Genomic DNA, 15,827 nt, shown 5'->3' on the forward strand with positions numbered 1-15,827 from the left:
GTTTAAGAAAAATTAAACATCTATTTTACCTTCATCTCAATAATATTCACATAATAATTAGCTTGATGTGCTAGTTACATTTTTGGGCACTCTCTAAAATGAATGAATTTAATGCCTAATATAAAAATTTTCAATTTTTTTTTCTTTTTTTTTTTTTTTTTGAGACGGAGTCTCGCTCTGTCGCCCAGGCTGGAGTGCAGTGGCGCGATCTCGGCTCACTGCAAGCTCCGCCTCCCGGGTTCACGCCATTCTCCTGCCTCAGCCTCCCGAGTAGCTGGGACTACAGGCGCCCACAACCACGCCCGGCTAATTTTTTGTGTTTTTTTTTTTAGTAGAGACGGGGTTTCACCGTGGTCTCAATCTCCTGACCTTGTGATCCGCCCGCCTTGGCCTCCCAAAGTGCTGGGATTACAGGCGTGAGCCACCGCGCCCGGCCAATTTTCAATTTTAATAATGTTCGCGAACTACCTTAAAATCAACTCTTACCACCACTGGTAAGAATAACAGTATTTGGGAAATTTTGGACCAGATAAACTTTCACCCATGTTCAAAATGGTATTATTAGTAACTAATACTTAGTACACACCTACAATGTGTTAGGCATTACAGAACATGCTTTAATATCATTTACTTAATCCTCATTATATTGCATTGTAATAAAGCCCATTTCTGTACATATGTAATCTGGACCCAAAGTTAAAATTTAAAAAGATTGTATAAACATGTTCATGACAGCATTATTCAAAAGATGGGTAGATGAACAAAATGGGGTATTTACCTATAATGAAATATTATTCAGCCTTAAAAACATAAAATTTGGACACATGTTAGTTATAACATGGATGAACCTTGTGGACATTATGCTAAGTGAAATAAGCCAGACACCCAAAGACAAATACTTTATAATTCTATTTATTTGAGATATTCAGAATAGTCAAAAATTCATAGAGATAGAAAATAAAATGCTGGTTGCCAGAGGCTGGTGGAAGGGGAAATGGAGAATTACTTAATGAGTGTAAAGTTCCAGTTCTGCAAGATGAAAAGGGTTCTAGAGATCTATTGCACAGAAATGTAAAAGACTAACACTATTGAACTCTATGTTTTAAAAAGGTTAGTACAGTAAATTTTATGTTATGTGTACTTTACTACAATGAAAGGTTTAAAAAAACTTGCTAAGATACACGACTAGTGAGAAGTATTACGTGGATTCAATCCATGTCTGTTTAAGTCCTCTGCGCCTTGAGAGGATTATGCTTCTCTGCCTAACTCTCACTGATGTTGGCCTTGGCTATGGGACTTGTGGTTCCCTGCCTGTAGACGGGCATAATTCTCCTTCTCATTGGCATCCCATAGATATAGGACTTCACCATAGGACTTCTCTCAACCAATGGAATGTGGATAAAAGGGAAATAGGCCACCCCAAGTGGCAGCTATAAAAGTTATTGAAGAGTATGGTTTGCTTTCCTCTCTTTTCTCTTTGCCATGAGATTGCCATGTCCCAGAGATTGGCTCCTCCATCATTCTGGGTTCAGGAGTGGAGAAACAATGGATCAGATCTGAATCTCACTCATGATGAACATATAGTATGAGTTGAAAAAAAAAAGTATAGTTTTAGGCCACTGAGGTTTGGGGGTTTCAGGTACCTCAGCCTGGACTAGCCTAATCTGATATAGCTATTAACCAGTAGTTTAGATAGCTCTGAAGCAACACAACGAACTTTTGTAAAGGTACGGAGTCAAGTAATGAAGTAGGAATGAGCAGGGGACAGTTGATAGTGTAACTTCTGGGACTTCTAATTTTACTTTTTGTATTTGAACCTGTGTGGAAGTGCAACCCAGAATAGGACGATTGAGTTCCAAATTTTATTGGACCTAAACTGGGAAGTAGTCTACATTTTGAAATTCTTTGGAAATCATTTGTCAACATTCATATCATACAGGTTTTTCCTGTCAACCTCTACCGTTGGCGGCATGCTAAATTAGAAAAAACCGGGAAAAAACTAATCCTAGTAAAATGATGATATATCACTAAATTTAAATCACAACACTAATTGAGAGGATACACATAATCATTTCAGTAATTTTAAGTGTTACATAATGAAATAACTTTCTCTTGAGACGTTTTTATTATTGTTGTTCCTTAAGCACCCATCATGATCCTCTGTGCACCTGATTTTCAGACTCCTCAACATCAGCCTCATAGATTTTACTTACTCTGCAGATACTTGCCTGAAAACAAGTGATTACTATCATATAACCATGATTAGATGAAGCTGGGAAGCTGGGAATATAAGACATGTCTATCCACAGGAAAAATGGCTAAATAAATTGTGGTGTTCATCACAATGGAATATCATCCATGGGCAGTTACGATACAGTATACAGGTAACCAAATACACAGCACAACCTCCACTGCATAAGAGAAACTATTCATAGAACAGAAGTCTGGAAGGAAAGACAAATGATATTAATCATGGTATTTCTGAGTGATAGGATTATGAGTGAATTTTATTTTTTCTCTATAGATTTTTTTCCCCCAAATTTTCTACAATAAATGTTTTCCTTTATATAATACAAAGTAGAGGTTGTTAAAATAAAGAATATTATTGCCTGGAGTTTTCAATGGTGATGTCTCACAGTGGTAACAGTGAAGCTGGCATTTACTTTCAAAATCCGAAATTTTAAGAACATATGTTTGCTGTGATTAATTATACAAAACTCAGTATGTTTCTCAACTCTTTTTCTTGGCCACCTGATGGTAATGAGATGACTTACATGATAAAAAGTTGTTACAACTAGTAGCTAGAAGTTACACTTTGCACTTAGACTTCACTTGAGATGATTATTAACATTCGTAACTAAGCTGCTTAAACATGTGGCATTGTGCAACAATCATGTAATCAAAAGCAAAAGTCAATTATGTGCACCCCCACAATAATAAGATACAGTTGTTTTGGAATCACTGAAAACTTTTATAAATGGATCTAATTTCATATCAAAAGAAATTGACACCATGTTTTAAAACACAAAAAAATCATCTACTTTTTAACTCATCTGAAACCCAACCTAGAATACCACGGTAGGTCTTTCTTTGATTTTTGGCTTTCAATGTCTGGGAATTTCCTTAATCAAAAGTTCTCCTTTGGATAATAAAAGTATGTGAGATTATAAACTATAAGGAGAACATTTACAATTGTCTAGAGCAGGGGTGTCCAATCTTTTGGTTTCCCTGGGCCACAATGGAAGAAGAACAATTGTTTTGGGCTGCTCATAAAATGCACTAACACTAACGATAGCTGATGAGCTTAAAAAAAAAATCGCAAAATAATCTGATAATGTTTTAAGAAAGTTTATGGATGGGTGTTGGGCTGCATTCAAAGCTGTCCTGAGCCACATGTGGCTCACTGGCTGTGGGTTGGATAATCTTGGTCTAGATGATTCACAGGCAAGTGGGGCAGATTTTCAAAAAAGTGCCAAAGCTCTTACAAAATAAAGTTCATAAGTTTTACACATTTAGTCAGAGTTTCTCCTGATTCTTTATTAGTAGAAGCTTCCTGGTTGAACACTAGTAAAGTTCAATATTATACTGTTATCTTTCTTCAGAGTTTACAAAACCAGAAATGACTTTGCTGAAGCCCATAGACAGGGGGAAAAAACCTCCTAAATCTGAGGAATGTACATTAATTGGCTTGTATTCCATCACATGTGTGATGTGTGGTGTGTCATATACAAATATGATTAGGTCACATGCACTAAATCTGAGGAATGCACATTAATAGGCTTGTGTTCCCTCATATGTGTGATTTGTGGTGTGTCATATACAAACATGATTACTTCACATGCACTGTGGGATGTCATGCACAGAAAAGCCAACAAATAGCATTCAGTCACCTGCAGGAAAATTCGCTTTTAATCTTCCCATGGCTTGAAGAGAAAGTTAGATTTGGGGGCTAGAAGGTCTTTAATATCCCCTCTATACTAACATCACAAAGAGGGAACAGGTCTGGAGAACTCTATAGGCAAGAATATGTTCCTACTATTTAGAAAGGAGGGTGGTCTAGTTTTCACTGTACTTACTATTATTAAACTTATTATTTGGTTAACATCTATTTATGGTAATGATACTGGTTCTCCATTTCTCAGATAAAAAGCTAGTTTCCATTTTTTAAAATTTATCTAAGTAAAAATAGAAGGTCAATTTTTAAGAAAAAAAATAGTAGGTATATATTAATAGAAAAGGTTGGAAACAATTGGCAAAATAGGTGGATCACATATGAAATTTGGCAAATTTTGCAATAATGTGTATCCTGAGCCAAAACCTAGACTGGACAATTATACAATTAAGTCATATATATATAAAATTTTAGAACTTCCAAATTCTGTTTGAGGTAGGAATAGTCATGTAATAAAAACCTTCTGAAATATTCAGACTCATTCTTTCAGCGCTTGCCTTATTCACATTTCCCTTTTACTTCCCCAAGACACACCTACTTGGAACAGATCATGGCAAATGGGAGGCAGGAGTAGACTGCGGCTCCGACTCGGATGGACAGAGTAACATGTGGAGGCTTGCACTGTGGAATTTTCACTCCAGAACAACTGCAGGAATAAAACAGGAAACCCAAGAGGACCCACAGACCCTCTGAAGGAGGTGGATTGCTCCTGCAAGACCCAGGAGACATCCCAAATATTGTGAGTGCTCAAACTATGGAAGTGGGAAAGGGAGGTCCTCCACCCCCAAAACACACACCCCCACTGGGGAAACTGAAGGTCTAGTTTATGGGAGAAGATTCCCACCTTACCTGGAGCTGAAAGCTGAGTCAATTTAGGAGCTGAGTGAAATACAGGGGTAGAAGAAGCAGCGGGAAAGGCCCTGTGAGTTCACGGGTCCCCAAGCAAGCCACTCCTGCCTGGCATCACGGGGATCCTTCGGGAGGGTGACCAGAGGCATGAAGAAAACACCACAACGAGAAGGAAACCTCCAGCTAAACTTTGTAACAATTTGAACTGCTTGAGAAGCCTCCTGGCTAGAACTTGGGGGAGGCAGTAAATCTGGCATGCAGACTTGACAGGTGGGGGAAGAATTAGAGCCCTTTTCTTTCCCAGCTGGGAGGTGGGTAGCCTGGGGAAACTTCTCAGCCCTGCCTGCCCACTGCCTGGAAATAGACTTGTTTGCTGTCAGTGGGGGTATGGTGGGAGTGAGACTGGCTCTTCGGATTGCGTGGGAGCTAGGTGAGGCCTGTGACTGCTGGCTTTCCTTCATTTCTCTGACAACCTGTGTGACTCCGCAGAGGCATCCATAATCCTCCTCGGTACATAACTCCATTGACCTGGGAGCCTCACCCCTATCCCCACAGCAGCTACAGCAAGACCTGCCCAAGGAGAGTCTGAGGTCAGACACACCTAGTCCTGCCCCCACCTCATGGTCCTTCCCTACCCACCCTGGTAGCTGAACACAAAGGGCATATACTCTTGGGAGGTCTAGGCCCCGGCCCACCCACTGTTCCTCACCATACTGCCACAGCTGATGCTCTCCGGAAAGCACCACCTCCCAGCAGAAGGCCAACCGGCACAAAAATAGAGCATTAAACCACCAAAGCTAAGAGCCTTACAGAGTCCATTTCACAGCCCTGCCACCTCCACTGGAACAGGTGCTAGTATCTATGGCTGAGAAACTCATAGAGAGTTTACATCACAGGACTCTGTAGAGACAACCCCCAGTATAAGCCCGAGCCTGGTAGACACGCTGGGTGACTAGACCCAGAAGAGAGATAATAATCACTACAGCTTGGCTCTCAGAAAGTCACATCCATGGGAAAAGGGGGAGAGTACTATCAAGGGAACACACCGTGGGACAAAAGAATCTGAACAACAGCCTTCAGCCCTAGACCTTCCCTCTGACAGAGGCTACCCAAATGAGAAGGAACCAGAAAAGCAACTCTAGTTATATGAAAAAACAAGGCTCTTTAACACCCCCCAAAATCACACTAGCTCAGCAGCAATGGATCCAAACAAAGAAGAAATCCCCAATTTACCAGAAAAATAATTCAGGAGGTTAGTTATTAAGTGAATAAGGGAGGCACCAGAGAAAAGTGAAGCCCAATGCAAGGAAATCCAAAAAATGATACAAGAAGTGAAGGAAGAAATACTCAATGAAATAGGGAGCATAAATACAAAAAATGAAAACTTCCAGAAACACTGGACACATGTATAGAAATGCAAAATGCTCTGGGAAGTCTCAGCAATAGGATTGAACAAGTATAAGAAAGAAATTCAGAGCTTGAAGACAAGGTCCTCAAATTAACTCAATCCAACGAGCACAAAGAAAAAAGAATAAGAAAATATGAATGTCTCCAAGAAGTCTGGGATTATGTTAAACAACCAAACTTAAGAATAATCAGCATTCCTAGGAATAGAAATCTAAAAGTTTGGAAAACATATTTGGGGGAATAATCAAGGAAAACTTCCCCAGCCTTGCAAGAGACATAGACATCCAAATACAAGAAGCAGAAACAACACCTGAAAAATTCATCACAAAAAGATCATTGCCTAGGCACATTGTCATCAGGTTATCTAAAGTTAAGAGGAAGGAAAGAATCTTAAGAGCTGTAAGATAAAAGCACCAGGTAACCTATAAATGAAAACCTATCAGATTAACAGCAGATTTCTTAGCAGAAACCCTACAAGCTAGAAGGGACTGTGGCCCAATCTTCAGCCTCCTCAAACAAAACAATGATCAGCCAATAATTTTGTATCCAGCAAAACTAAGCATCATATGAAAGAAAGATACAGTCTTTTTTAGACAAACAAATGCTGAGAGAATTCTCCACTACCAAATCGCCACTACAAGAACTGCTAAGAGGACCTCTAAATCTTGAAGCAAATCCTGGAAACACATCAAAATAGAACCTCTTTAAAGCATAAATCTCAAAGGACTATAAAAAAAATACAATTTAAAACATAAAAACCAAAACCCAAAAACCAAGGTACACAGGCAACAGATAGCACAATGAATGGAATGGTACCTCACACCTCAATACTAACATTGAATGTAAATGGCCTAAATGCTACACTTAAAAGATACAGAACTGCAGAATGGGTAAGAATTCACCAAACAAGTATCTGCTGTCTTCAAGAGACTCACCTAACACATAAGGACTCACATAAAAACTTAAAGTAGGAAAAGGTATTTCATGCAAATGGACATGAAAAGCGAGCAGGAGTAGCTACTCTTATATCAAACAAAAGAAACTTTTATGAAGCTGCAGTTAAAAAGATAAAGAGGGACATTATATAATGGTAAAAGGCCTTGTCCAACAGGAAAATATCACAATCCTAAACATATATGCACCTAACACTAGAGTTCCCAAATTTATGAAACAATTACTTATAGACCTAAGAAATGAGATAGTTAGACAATAATAGTGGGGGACTTCAATATTCCACTGACAGCACTAGATACTCATCAAGACATAAAGTTAACAAAGAAACAATGGTTTTAAACTATACCTTGGAACAAATGGACTTAACAGATATATACAGAACATTCCATCCAACAACCACAGAATACACATACTATTCAACAGTGAAGGGAGCTTTCTCCAAGATAGATCAAATGATAGACCATGAAATGAGCTTCAATAAGTTTTAAGAATTTAAGAATTGAAATTATATCAAGCACTCTCTCAGACCATAGTGGAATAAAACTGGAAATCAACTCCAAAAGGAACTTTTAAACCCATACAAATACATGAAAAGTAACCTGCTCCTGAATGATCATTGGGTCAAAAACAAAATCAAGATGGAAATTAAAAAATTCTTCAAATTGAACAACAATACAGACACAACCTATCAAAACCTCTGGGATACAGCAAAGACAGTGCTAACAGAAAAGTTCATTGCTCTAAAAACCTACATAAAAAAAGAATTAAAGAGCACAAACTGACAATCTAAGGTCACATCTGAAGGAACTAGAGAAACAAGAACAAACCCAAACCTAGCAGAAGACAGGAAATAACCAAGATCAGAGCAGAACTAAATGAAATTTAAACAACAAAAAAATACAAAAGATTAATGAAACAAAATCTGGTTCTTCAAAAAGATAAATAAAATTGATAGACCACTGGCAAGATTAACCAAGAAAAAAGAAGAGAGAAAATCCAAATAACCTCACTAAGAAATGATATGGGAGATATTACAACTGACACCACAGAAATACAAAAGATCATTCAAGACAACTAGGAACACCTTTACTCACATAAACTAGAAAACCTAGAAGAGATGGGTAAATTCCTGGAAAGATACAACCCTTTTAGCTTAAATCAGGAAGAATTAGATACCCTGAACAGACCAATAACAAGCAGCAAGACTGAAACGGTAATTAAATAATTACCAACTAAAAAAGTTCAGGAGTAGAAGGATTCACAGCAGAATTCTACCAGACAGACATTCAAAGAAGAATTGGAACCAATGCGGTTTACTCCCCTATTCAGCAAGATAGAGAGTGAACCCTCCTTAATTCATTCTATGAAGCCAGCATCACCCTAATACCAACACCAGGAAAAGACATAACCAAACAAGAAAACTACAGACCGATATCCCTGATGAACATAGATGCTAAAATCCTTAACAAAATACTAGCTAACTGAATCCAACAACATAACAAAAAGATAACCCACCATGATCAAGGAGGTTTCACACCAGGGATGCAGGGATGTTTTAAAATACACAAGTCAATAAATGTGATACACCACATAAACAGAAATAAAAACAAAAATCACATGATCATCTCAATAGATACAGAAAAAGCATTCAACAAAATCCAGCATCCCTTTATGATTACAACTCTCAGCAAAATCAGCATACAAGGGACATATGTCAATGTAATAAAAGCCATCTATGACAAACCCACAGCCAAATTATACTGAATAGGGAAAAGTTGAAAGTATTCCCTCTGAGACCTAGAAGAAGATAAGGATGCCTACTCTCACCACTCCTCTTCAGCTTAGTACTGGAAGTCCTAGCCAGAGCAATCAGAGAAGAAAAAGAAATAAAGGGCATCCAAATCAGTAAAGAGGAAGTCAAATCATCACTGTTTGCTGATGATATGATTGTTTACCTCAAAAACCCTAAAGAATCCTCCAGAAAACTCCTAGAACTGATAAAATAATTCAGCAAAGTTTCCAGATACAAGAATAAGGTACACAAATCAGTAGTTCTTTTATACACCAACAGCGACCAAGCAGAGAATCAAATCAAGAACTCAACCCCTTTTACAATAGTTGCCAAAAAAAAAAAAAAACCCACTTACGAATATACCTAACCAGGAGATGAAAGATCTCTACAAGGAAAACTACGAAACACTGCTGCAAGAAATCATAGAAGACACAAACAAATGGAAACACATCCCATGCTCATGGATGGGTAGAATATTGTGAAAATGATCATACTGCTAAAAACAATCTACAAATTCAACACAATTCCCATCAAAATACCACCATATTCTTCACCGGATTATAAAAAACAATGCTAAAATTCATATAGAATCAAAAAAGAGCCCACAAGCAAGACTAAGCAAAAAGAACAAATCTAGAGGCATCACATTACCTGATTTCAAATTATACTATAAGGCCATAGTCACCAAAACAGCATGGTACTGGTACAAAAATAGGCACATAGAACAATGGAGCAGAATAGACAACCCAGAAGTAAACCCAAATACTTACAGCCAACTAATCTTTGACAAAGGAAACAAAAACATAAAGTGGGGAAAGGACCCCCTTTTCCACAAATGGTGCTGATATAATTGGCTAGCCACATGTAGGAGAATGAAACTGGATCCTTATCTCTCACCTTATACAAAAATCAACTCAAGATGGATTAAGAACTTAAATCTAATACCTGAAACTACAAACATTCTAGAAGATAACATTGGAAAAAACGTTCTAGACATTAGCTTAGGCAAGAATTTCATGACCAAGAATCCAAAAGCAAATGCAATAAAAACAAAGATAAATAGCTGGAACTTAATTAAACTAAAGAGCTTTTGTACGGCAAAAGCAACAGTCAGCAGAGTAAACAGAAAACCTAAAGAGTAGGAGAAAATCTTCACAATTTATTCATCTGACAAAGGACTGATATCCAGAATCTACAATGAACTCAAATCAGCAGGAAAAAAACAAAAAATCCCACACAAAAGTGGGTGAAGAACATGAACAGACAATTCTCTAAAAAAAACAGACAAATGGCCAACAAACATATGAAAAAATGGTCAACACCACTAATGACGGGGAATGCAAATCAAAACCACAACGCAATATCACCTTACTCCTGCAAGAATGGCCATCAATAAAAAATAAAAAAAACAGCGCATGTTGGTGTAGATGCGGTGCTCAGGGAACACTTCTACACTGCTGGTGGAAATGCAAACTAGTACAACCACCATGGAAAACAGCATGGAGAAAAACAGTGTGGAGATTCCTTAATGAATAAAAGTAGAACTACTATTTGATCCAGAAATCCCACTACTGGGTATCTACCCAGAGGGAAAAAAGTCATTATACGAAAAAGATACTTGCACATGCATGTTTATAGCAGCACAATTCACACTTGTAAAATTGTGGAATCAACCCAAATGTCCATCAATCAATGAGTGGATAAAGAAACTGATATATCTCATATATATATATGTGTGTGTCATATATATGTCATATATATGGAATATATATGTCATATATGTCATATATATGGAATATATATATATGGAATATATATGACATATATATATCCATCATATATATATATGGAATATTACTCAGCTATAAAAAGGAATGAATTAACAGCATTCACAGTGACCTGGATGAGACTGTAGACTATCATTCTAAATGAAGTAACTCAGGAATGGAAAACCAAACATCATATGTTCTCACTGATATGTGGTAGCTAAGCTATGAGGATGCAAAGGCATAAGAATGATACAATGGACTTTTGGGACTTGGGGGGAAGGTTGGGAGGGTGGCAAGGGACAGAATACTACAAATAGGGTGCCGTGTATACTGACTGGGTGATGGGTGTACCAAAATCTCACAAATCACCACTAAAAAACTCATATAACCAAAATCCACCTGTACCCCACTAACCTATGGAAAAATAATAATAAAATAAAAGTCACAACAATTGAACTCATGGACATAGAGAGTAGAAGGATGATTACCAGGGGCTGGGAAGGGTAGTGAGGGGTTTGGGGTGAGGGGAATAAGTGGAGATTAATGGGGACAAAAAATAGAATGAATAAGACCTACTATTTGATAGCATAACAGGGTGACTATAGTCAATAATAACTGTACATTTTTCTAGAACTTAAAGAGTGTAATTATATTGTTTGCTATTCAACAGCTAAATGTTTGAGGGGATGGATACTCCATTCTTCCTGATGTGCTTATTTCACATTGCATATCTGTATCAAAAGATCTCATGTAGTTCATAAATATACACACCTACAATGTACCCACAAAAATTAAAATACAAATTAAAAAAAGTTGAATTAAAAAAAAAAAGGCACACCTACTTGATTTCCTTAAATTCAGGTAACTGATTTTGGCTCCACTTTCATGAATGAGCATTTCATTTGGAAAAGCAAAGACTCAAATGCAAAAGTGACTGCATCGTTTGGCATTCTTCTATTTCCCTAAATAGACTCACACATATAATAATTAGCAAAGGCATAAAAATATAGAATCCCCTTATTCCAGGGGAGTCTGGGCGTGTGTTCCAGGTTAGGCTGGTCCAGTTTTTCTCACAACTGGAAACAACAATTGGTTGTTTACCCAAGATGAATCAATGAGAAGCCTACTTAGCTCTGGGTAGAATAATCAGAAAGAAGCTGCCCACCTTTCCCAGTGTGATTGGCCGAGAGACAACAGTCCTCTTGAGGTGCTGTTGGCAATCTTTCTACCACGAAGAGAGAACTTTGGTTAGAGTGATGCTGCCATAGAGCAGAGACAGTGATGGAAAGAGTCACTGTTCAACAAATACTTATTGGGCACTGACTACTGACTATGATTACTTAAACACTGGAGCAGAGCTCTGGCAACAGGGCAATGATCAAACCAGGCCATAGCTCTCTTCTGAAGGTGCTGACACTCTGGCTAAGGCAGGACACAACGATGTCCTGGGGACACAATGATGAAGTGAGTAGCCATGAGATAGAGTACATGTGGTGGCTCTGAGGCTAGGCACAAGGATAAAGCAGGGAAGGAGACGAGGGTATGCATCAGGAAAGGTGGAGTTGCAGTCAGGTGGCACCCAGGTGATATGAGTGACGACCTGGAAGAGACGGGGGAGTGCATTATGGGGGTATCTGTAGGAAGAGCTTTTGAGATACGGGAGACAGTACATGCAGAGGTCCTAAAGTAAAGTGGAATGAGCAAGGTGGAAAAGAATAGGAAATGAGTCAGCAGAGATTGGGGAGTGGACTGTATAAGCCCTCGTTGGACATTTTAAGGATTTAGCATTTACCTGACGTGGGATGGGAAGTGACAAAAAGGTCATGAACAGGGAAGTGACATTATCAGGATGTCAAGGCAAAGGCAGAAACAGGATGAACAGTAAGAAGCCATTGCTCTGATCTACAAGAGAGAGTTGGAGGCAGCTTACCCTGGTGTGGCAGCAGCGTAAGATGTGGTATATTCCATTTTTTATTTTTATTATTTTTTTTGAGACAGGGTTTTACTCTGTTGCCCACACTGAAGTGCAGTGGCACAATTATGGTTCACTGCAGCTCTGATGGATCTCCTAGGCTCAAGCAATCCTCCCACCTCAGCCTCCCGAGTAGCTGGGAGTACAGGCACACACCACCACACCCGGTTAATTTTCTTATATTTTTCTCTGTCTCAGTATAGTGAGACAGTGTTATTCTGTTGCCCAGGCTGGTCTTGAACTCCTGGGCTCAAGCAATCATACCACTTTGGCCTCCCAAAGTGTTGGGATTACAAGAGTGAGCCCCCGTGCCTGGCCAGAAGTGGTAAATTCTTGATAAATGTAGAAGTAAGATTCTGGATCTAGTGTAGGGTATGAGAGAAAATGACTCGAGGGTGACTCTAAGATTTTTGGCTTGAGAAACTGAAACATTGGAGTGGAATTTATGGAAATGGGACTATCACAGAAGAGAGAGGATTTAAATGGGTTGGAAGGAGAACCAACAATTCAGTTTTATTAAATTTGAGATCTTATTACATGATTCTGGTGGAAGTTGTTTGAGTGTCTGGATTCATTCATACTGAATGTCAGAATTACCACTTGACTTGTTTGATTATACAAAGCAGAATATTCATCCTACAGATTATCTCTTGCAAACTCTGAACATAAAATTCTCAATGTTTCTTTTTAGAAACTAATGCAACTTATCATTTTTAAGCCATCTGCAGATTTTCTTCATCAGTCCCTTGAGATGAAAGATGCTGTTAAGAGTTTGCTCTCTTTCAGTGGTAAGTGACAGAAACCCATCTTAGATTACTTAAAGAGACTAATTAGTGTTTAACTTAAAAATGCTTTTAAAAAACTCAAGTATTTGGATATCAAAAAATTAAATGTTTAATGGAAGCTACAGTACTTGAGAATCCTTGTGTTATTTTACATTAATCAGAAATATCATCTAAAAACTGTACTGATTTAAAGCCTCGCATACACAATTCCATAATGATGAGTACATGAAACTTGCACATTTTAAGTGAGATGGTAAAGAACTGTAGCGTGTCTTGAATTCGCAATGTGCAGTCAAGAGGAAGTACATTTGATTAATAATAGTACTTGAGGTTTGGCTTGCTTCTTTAGGTTTCATTCATCTATTCAACATTTAATACGCTGCTCCCATGTGCTGGGTTTGTGCTGGGCACAGTGGCTGGGTAAATAAGACACAGAAGGACTCTTTCCCCGTAAAGTTTAGAATCCATAGATGAAGAGAGATAGCAAGCAGGTAATCAAAAATGTTATTTTTGCTCTTTATGCCAAGGCAGATGAGTAAATCTCTTCATAGTGATAATCACAAGAGCCTTATCAAAATTTTAAATAGGATTTGTACTTCAACCATGTCAAAGCTCAGGAAGACTATTTAGAGCTACCAGTAACAATACTATTAATGGCTCTAAGAGATTCTGTTTTACTTGTAATTTTGGTACATATTTAAAAATTATTAACATAAAATGTAAAAATTAACATACGTTCTTTATATGCCATTTTAAGATGATTGGGGATTTTAATGATCTATGTGAATTTCCCACCCAACGTGGGAAATTGCCCTTAATAACATCTGCAGATCAACCTAAAGACTCCAGTTGAATTGTGGTAACAGCAGAGCATTGTTTTTGAGAGATTTCATTCAGTTGCTGGAATTCCCATCAAACTAAAGCTCCATGAGCAGAGAAGCCATGACAACCTGTGATCATCTTACCCATATCCTAAGCACAGAGCAAAATCACAATAAATAAAGGTATTAAACGAGTGATGAAATTCTAACAATATGGCTGAAAGAGAGGATACCATAGTGGTTAAGACTATGGATTTGGATGCCCATCCTGTTACTTACTCTGCAATCTCAGTACAGTTATATAACCTCCATATGCCTCAGCTTCCTCCTCTCTAAAGTAAGCATACTAATACCTTCAAGTCATGATATTGCTGTGGGAATTAAGAATCAATACATGAAAATTACTTAGAACCATCACTGGAAATTGCTCAGTAAGTTTCAACCATAATTATCAGCATCACTGTTATGTGCAAATTTCTACTTTGGATTGGGCATTTATATGCCATCTCTAAATTATAAAGGGATTTTGCTTCTTTTAAAAATTTTCATTCATTCATTGTACATTATCGTGACATTTCTATTGATTTCTAATCAGTCTCTTCCTTCTGTCTTACTAATCCACTAAGTTCTTCACTGATTCTACCATGGTGTTACACTGTCTTTTACAATCATAATTTCCTAGCAAGTAATCACATCAATTATTAAGTCAGAGAAAAGAGCCAGATAAACTTGTTTGCATATATTTTTGCAATCAGAATTTTTGATTGATGCTGTATTTGGAATATATAAATAATGATGTATATTTAGATTATATTAATTCAGCAGGAATTGTTGAGAAAACCAAACATATTTAGTAAAGAGTTGTAAATACAGAATTTTTTGTTTCTTTATTTCCAAACCCATGTGCTCTTTGGTCTAAGAGCAACCAAGTGGTATGACAAACAGGTAGATTAGACCTCCTCTAATAATCAGATAAGGATCATGTTAAATGTTACATTAGTCGGTTGCTTACAAATGGGTCTTGCTACAGAAATTCAAACGGTTTGTCGCTAAACTTGTGTTCTGCAATGGTCACTGTACTAGCCAATTGTTAGCCACACTCTTTTTTCTATAGCTAATACAAAGAAGATAAACATACAAACTTCTCTAATCAAATTTACACTGGTTAATTAACATCTAAAGTAGTAGAATTATGTCTTACATTACTTTAAGTTAGCCTAAAAATGCTAGTCAATCATATTCAATTTTATATTATTGGAGTTCTTTGCAATTGTAGACAAAAAATGTATGTTTTCAAAAAAATGATATATGGAAACAGAAATGCATCAATGAAATTAGCAACCAAGCATAAAAATTGTCTCATTCTTACATAAAGTTAGTTAAGCAAACATTTTTATTCAATTAAGAAATTTGAAAATAAATTAAGAAAACAATTTTCTGCAAGTAAAAGTATGGTATCACTGCGCATAAGTCACCTAATCCCTTCAAACCATACTTCTATCACCTTTAAAATAGAGATAATAATG

At 37.4% G+C, this 15,827-nt stretch overlaps 1 protein-coding gene and 1 long non-coding RNA gene across 6 annotated transcripts in view; one reads left to right on the forward strand and one right to left on the reverse strand.

The window, feature by feature from the left end:
- Positions 1–15,827, forward strand: part of LOC105479597 (uncharacterized) — an 89,244-nt gene that overhangs the window by 66,733 nt on the left and 6,684 nt on the right. Inside the window, exons 2-3 of the long non-coding RNA XR_003017600.2 lie at positions 4,481–4,691; positions 13,414–13,483. This is a non-coding gene — a long non-coding RNA (uncharacterized lncRNA). The remainder of the gene's footprint in view (positions 1–4,480; positions 4,692–13,413; positions 13,484–15,827) is intronic.
- The window catches only part of LOC105479595 (contactin 3), a 340,287-nt gene that overhangs the window by 6,681 nt on the left and 317,779 nt on the right, over positions 1–15,827 (reverse strand). The gene's annotated exons all lie outside the window — the stretch shown is intronic.

Source organism: Macaca nemestrina, chromosome 2 (assembly GCF_043159975.1).
Source record: "Macaca nemestrina isolate mMacNem1 chromosome 2, mMacNem.hap1, whole genome shotgun sequence".
Taxonomy (NCBI): Eukaryota; Metazoa; Chordata; class Mammalia; order Primates; family Cercopithecidae; genus Macaca; species Macaca nemestrina.